We start from the raw sequence: 7,327 nt of genomic DNA on the forward strand, positions 1-7,327 counted from the left end.
CATTAATTAAAAGTATGAACTGGGTGCAGTGGCACATGTCTGTAATGCCAGCCCTTTGGGAGGCTAAGGAATGAGGATTGCTGGAGCCCAGGAGTTTGAGACTAACCTAGGCAACATTGCCATACCCTCTGTCTACAAAAGCTGGGCACAGTGGTAAGTGCCTGTAGTGCCAGCTACTTGGAGGACTGAGATAGGAGGATGGCTTCAGCCCAGGCGGCAGTGAGCTATGATCACATCACTGTATTCCAGCCTGGGTGACAGATCAAGATCCTGTCTTTAAAAAATAAATAAATAAATAAAATGTTTAAAGTGCAACTAAAATTTACAGTAGAAAAATATTTAATAGCTGAGTAATTATGCTTATACACGCAAAAATCATGAATGCATACCTCTGCACTAATATTTTTTGTCAATCAAGCAGCAAGAATGTTTATTACTGATATGTCACATCACTGCATGGTCATCAGCAGGAGATAAATTCTGGGTTTTTTCCCAGAGGCGATTTATCAATAATGTTTGTACCAGTTGCCTTTTTGTATTATCCACCTGAACACATACAAATGATATTGTCTCTTCAATGTTGTATATGAAATGTCTCACATGTATATTATTCAGTTTATCTTTCCACGTGGAAAACATATTCAAAAGTTTACGTTTGAAGGCGGGTATGGTGGTGCACACTTGTAGTCCCAGCTTCTTGGGAGGCTGAGGCAGGAGGATCTCTTGAGTCCGAGAGTTTGAGGCTGCAGTGAGCTATGACTGTGACACTGCACTCCAACCTGGGTGCCAGACTCAGACCCTGTCTCTAAAGTTATTAAATAAATAAATAAACATTTTTTAAAAAAGAAAAACATGAAGGTTTACATGTGAAGCTAAACATTTTAACTACAAACAAACGGATTTTCTTTGCTTGGAGATCTTTACAGTTTGAGTAATTGCAAAAGTATACTGTGCTATGGTCCTCATTCTTCTCAAACAAGTCTAATAACCTCTACCTCATGTCACCCATCTTATAGTAAGATGAACATATGATTTCTCATCTACACCTGGACACTTTTAATAACAGAGGCATTAATTAAACTATAACAGCATGAGCCAGGAATCTCACAGGCAAATCCAGAAAATGGTCAAATCTACATATTCCTACAAATATATACCATTTGACTAAGGATGAAGAAAAGAGCGATAGTGCAGAAGGATTGAGCAGGCACGAAGGAAATGGCAGAGAGGGGAATACAGCCTTGGAATATAGGTGGCTTATATTTTTCGTAGGTCACTCTGTATATAAGCATCGAATTGTGAATAGTGTTATCCAACTGAAAATAAAAGTAGACATCATCTGGGGTAAATGAATAAAGAGCAACTACAAAAACTTCAGAGTAAGCTTGAGAGAAATATGCAGCAATTTTGCAGAAAGATAGGATTACACCTTTCTCACCAATTATTAGTACCATCTGGCATTATTAAACTTAATTGCAAACTCATGCCACACCGATTGTTGCCTACTTAATTTTACTAGGTTCTCTCTCATAGGCCTCTTTTAGTAGCCTGCATTTACCACATCCAAGCAATTCTAGCAGGTTCTGTCTCTCATTTTCTTTGTGACTTATAGTTGCATCAATTCAGGCTAAGTAAAATGCAATATTGAAGGCATTGATTTCTTAACTATCTATGAAATGGAAATCTATGGGAAGGAAAAACAGATTTGAGTTTACTAGAGTCAGCATGGCACTTTTCTCTATATTGACAAATTCATCACATAATTTAGTTAAAACAATAGAAGCTACAAAAAAAGCATTCATTTGAAGGATTCCAATTAGATTGCAGTACTTATGAAATAGCAAAACACAAGATCAAATCCGAGGTAGAGTTGAGGCAAATTTAGGTATCTCAGCAAGATGAAAAACTAAAACCTTCTTACTAAAATTTGTCATGAGTTGACTCAAGTCAAAGTAACTTTTAAGATTTATATATTTGTGGAATCTAGAATTTTATTGACCTAGTATGGAGCATAAGTCCACTGATTTGAACTTCTTTTGCATAATATTATGACTGTTGTCCCCATGACAATCACATTCATTGTAGGAGTATTAATTTCCAAAGTATGGGCTTATAAATCAAAGATAAAAGCACTGTGGGCAGATAATGTATAGTATAGTTATTCTATACTATGAAACTTAATTCTGTACATGGATAGCCTGAAAACTGATGAAGACCTCAAACAATCATATTTGGGTACAATATGGATATCTTCACATAAGAAAATCTCTTATACTGTTATTATTGGATCCCTTTCTAGAACTCAAATCCATTCTCTCACCAATAATACGTACAATTAAAATAGCACACCCAATGCCATAGATGCTAAAGGAATGTCTGCCCATAAAGTTATCTTTGTATAGAGTCCATATCTGATTTTATATTTTTGCTAAAGTAAATATATTTTTGGTAAAGTCAGGTTTATGAACGACTTGTAAAAAATATCAAAGGTCAAATTGATGATTTCATATTTTAAAAGAAAATATTTTGAATTTTGTGTTATTTTATGCTAATATAGAATAGTTTATTGACATGTATTTTCAATTTTAATAAAAATCTCTTTTTCTAATGCTTTAAATATACATTTATTTAAACAAATTTAAAAATATTCTAAAAATAAATTAAATAATGAATGACCAGCTTTCTAGACAAGAGTAACTCTTCTACATTCTAGTTGGGTGTCTTCACGATGTAGATCAGACATCTCTATGGTTTATTTATTTTTCTAGGGATATTATTTTTTATATAAGCCCCTAATTATATGAACACATGGAATAATTGTAGGTCTTTCATCTTTAATATTATTTTTAAAGTGCTATATGCTCCCTTCTGTCATTCTTGGTTATATTTAGAAAAAAGATAAGAATTTTTTGGTAAGAAAAATAAGTAAAATAAATGAATTCTATGTTGTTTACCTGAATGAGACCTTCTGAAATATCTCTGGATCATATGAGCTTGAAAGGACATATTGAAAAATAATTTCTATAATACATCAATGAGTTTTGCTGCTATTGTTCCTGTTGTTGTTAAAACAGAGTTAATTGTATTCCTCTCTGTTTTCTCTGTATCTATTATTTCTTCAAATGATGAAATATGTAAGACATTAAAGTAACAAAAATAACACATTAAATTCAGGTCAAATAAAAGATAAGGATTCCTTTCTATAGGCAGCTTTATAAATAAGAATTTATAAATGTTAATATTTTTATTTTTTAGAAAAGTGACTTGGTATGAAGATAGAAAAAGCTCGGATTTATATTGTTTGCAGTAACTTCTTAGAGTGTTGGCCATTTCAGAGGAAAAACACAGGCGATTGTCAAATTTCTTTTTTTTTTTTCTTCAGGAAGTATTATCTTGAATGTTTTCTTAACAATATGAGAAACAAATGACAAATTCTATACATAGATGTCATATTTTAAATCTGACAAAATTTCTAACATTTGATTTCCCATGTTACTAACATGTTAGAAAAGAATATAAACTAGGGATTATTAGATAATTCTGTGAAATAAACTATCATAGCTAAATGGAGCATATTGATTATCTTTAAGTTTAATAATGTCATAGAACAATTTATTATGTAGAAATATTAGATAATTGTATTATCATCTAAGGTAAATCAGGTTTGCATAATCATGTTCTATTATAGGAATAGTGTTGATATAATTAAAAGTATCCATTAAGCAGCACAAAGAAATTACTTATGCAATTAATTTTTGGAGAGAAGTGAGATATCGCAGTATGATAGCAGTTTTCAATAAAAATAATAATATTGATAAGCGTGCTGTGAAAATACATTTGCGTATCAATCTGTTATTTACGTTTTAAATATTTGACTTTGCTGTTTACATAGGGTATTGATAATTTAAAATCAAAATAAATTCTAATAATGCTAATTTCCTGAAAGTAACATTTTTTAATAAAATAGGTTCTCAAATGTAAGTTTACAGATATTTTAAATCATTTTAGTCAGGCATGATACGTATCATCATAACATAAAATAATTTTAAAGGTAGCACAGACACAAAAGTGGTTAATAGTGAATTGATCAACAAAATACATCTTGATTAATTTCTAACTCTACCATTTACCAAATCTGTTATTTTAAGCAGGTTTTGTGACTCTGATTTGTGATCTGCAGGTTATTTTGGTTATAAAATAATGAAATGGAGTTATAATATACAATGAATGTGGTTCTTCTGAGAATTACATGTAACACTACACTTGAAACCCTATGCAGAGAGCCTTGCCTGAAGTAATTCCTTAATATATGAGACCTATTGTTATTATTATTAACATGATGATATTTAAAATTTGCATTCTAAAAACCAAGAAAATCTATGTACAAAACGGACAAAAGCAGCAGTTTTTTTTAATGAGCCAGTATGCTTCTCTTGCTATATCATTTTCCTATATAGGAGTTTTGCTCTTTTATCTAGACATGTAATTAAAGCCATCAATTATTCCTAAAAAGTTTCCTATGTATAGAACACCTTTATTGTTAATCATCCTGGTGATGTCTCTTTTGTATGAAATGAAATTCCTAGCATTACATATGGAAATGTGAGAATCTCAGAATTATATACTCAATATCAAGATAAAATTACCTCCCCAAACTGCATTTACTTCAAAGCATTGTTACTAGGATTCGATGAAGCAATGTCAGTACATGGACTGGCCTTCAGTTTCAAGGATTGTAAAACAGAGAACCTATTAGGAAGAATACACACACAGAAACTTATATGCCTTACTGCATAAGAATTAGTTTTTAAAAACCCACATATTCAATCTGTGGCCCAGTCTCCGATTAAGAATGTGATAGAAGAGCCAAGGCTGACAAAAGAACAACAGTGCTTTCTCCTGGTTATGAGAAGAAGAACGATGTATTGTTTCTGTATTACAGGGTGGTACTTTTCAGAAAAGGATTGAAGTAATTTGAAGGGGAAAAGCGTGAGAAAGTCCTACTTTTATCTTCCTGGGAGGGTTCTTTTATTCTTGAGTATTTTGAGGGATCATACTAGAACTCAAATAGGAAAGAGAGAGAGAATGAGCTAAGAGTCAGTCTTCAGTTTTCGTAATAAGTTATTTTTATCTCTCCTCTGTAAGTACAGATATGGGAAGGAATTCACATCAGAAATCTTTACTGGGAATTAAGTGAATGGGATTGACTGGAGTAACCCGTGTCTTTAATGTCTTCAGAAACTGTTGGGTGACTGTGACAAGAACATGAGAACCCTCTGCAGTTAGTAACAAAGACAAATAGTGTCTGCTAGTAAATTATTCCAGGTGAATATACTGTAAATAAATGAAATGCATATGATTAAAGTTTAAGTAATTAGCTTATTAATTGATAGCAGTACAGTGAATTCAGTCACAGTCAAATAATTGGATAATAGGAATGGTTGAAATGACCCAAACGACGATGCCCCATTGCTTACTAGTTCTGTGAATATAGCCATGGTTTCAGGTCTAAGAAAGAATCGAACAAAGTCTCTTGGCAAATATGTTCAGGTTAATAGTTTTTCTAGCTGTGCAATCTTGGGTAGACTGTTTTGGTACTGTTTGCCTCACTTTGGAGTGAAATAAAGAACAACTTCCACACAATGCTGATGTGAATATGGAATAAGAAAAATATTTACAGAGACATATTGGGTTTTCAATATGTGATTTTGTTTTCCTTATTTATTTTTCTTTCTTCTCTAAGCAGAAATGGCATATCTCACAAGGCAGAATTTTTTCTGATGTCGCTATAAATATGTATGTTTTTCTTCATTACCATTTCATTAGAAAAATATTCTTGAGCAACTTTCACACAAACACCTAGGGATGCAGCAGTGAAGAAAACCTGCAAGGGTCTGTCATCAGGGAGAGTACACATAAAACACTCTGCAAACATTTGTTTTATGCTTTTATCTTTATAATTGATATCATTTGGATTTTTTTTTTTTTGCCTTTGAATACAGCCTTACTATTCCCAGGCAGGCCATACATTGTACAACTACACTCAGATGCATGTTTGCAGCTCTTGATCTTTTAAGCTATTTGTGAATTAATATTCTTCATTTTTATCAGTAATATCAAATACAGACATAGAAAATATAAATATTATAGGCCTAAAAGCTAAATTTTGATCTCTAATTTAAAGTGAAATATATATTACATATAAAGTAGTGAAATAAAATGTTTTGGAATATAGTCTCTCACAGATTAAAAAGCTTTGTTAATGCCTCTGAGGTTAATTGCATATTGAACCTAGTAAATTATCTTAATATCTCATTTTCATATAGAACCCTGGATAAACTTGATTGCCTAAAGATGTGTGATGCTGGTTAAATACTTCAAGCAAATAAATAACTAAAACAATACTTTTTTTCTTTGTAACTCCATTTCAAAGGTAAAATCGAGTGTAATTAAACCCGATATGGTCTACTTGTTTTATATTTATTCACATAGGTTGGGATTTTCATGCTTAAGCTTGTTAGCTTTGGAATGCCTAGGATGGAACATAATTTGCAGAGTTACACTCCAGCAGTCAACAAACAATGGATCTCCTAAAATTGTCCTTGCATCTACAGTAGCATTTCTTAATTATATATTTGGCACGGAGAACAAATGAATTGCCCTTAGAAACTAAGTGGATTATAAATTGTTAAATCTACATTTCAGGCAGCAATGTCCATAAAATGATGTGAAAATTATCAGTGCTAAAGCCCTTTCATAATAATAAAGAAATCTATCTAACTTTTAAGTATCATCGTGCATATTTTATTGTCATGAATTCCAGTGATTTGTGAAGCAGAGCCTGTGGGTGGGTGCAGACTTCACTCCTGTGTGACTGCTGGGGATTCTAAACTGTCTTGCTAGTCCACTCTCGGCTTTTAGCAATAAGCTGAAAACTTGCATGAAATTCTTTGTAACATCTGATATACCTCCCGGGCTCTCTTCCTTGTGTGTGCTGCCAGGGATGTGTCCCTGTTCTTATCCCATCACTTTGAAGTGACTTACCTTGTAAATGTTATGTTATTTCATTGTCTTGTGTATGACTTTAACTTTCTGATGTATTCAAGAAAAGATTTCTGGCTTTCGTTTTAGTTTATTCAGCTTCAGCTTCTTGTTAGGTTGTATCTTTACAAGTTTTCTACATCTTATGTATAAGCAAAACATTGTCTGCTACTTTAAGCTGTCTTTTTTGCTGGTCAACTTTATATTTAATTGCCTGAGATTTAATTCAAAAAAATATTATGACTAAACTAGAGGAGAAGCAAACATCCCCTCCAGAAGAACAGTT

The sequence above is a fragment of the Hylobates moloch genome, unplaced genomic scaffold (assembly GCF_009828535.3).
Source record: "Hylobates moloch isolate HMO894 unplaced genomic scaffold, HMol_V3 SCAFFOLD_3, whole genome shotgun sequence".
NCBI lineage: Eukaryota > Metazoa > Chordata > Mammalia > Primates > Hylobatidae > Hylobates > Hylobates moloch.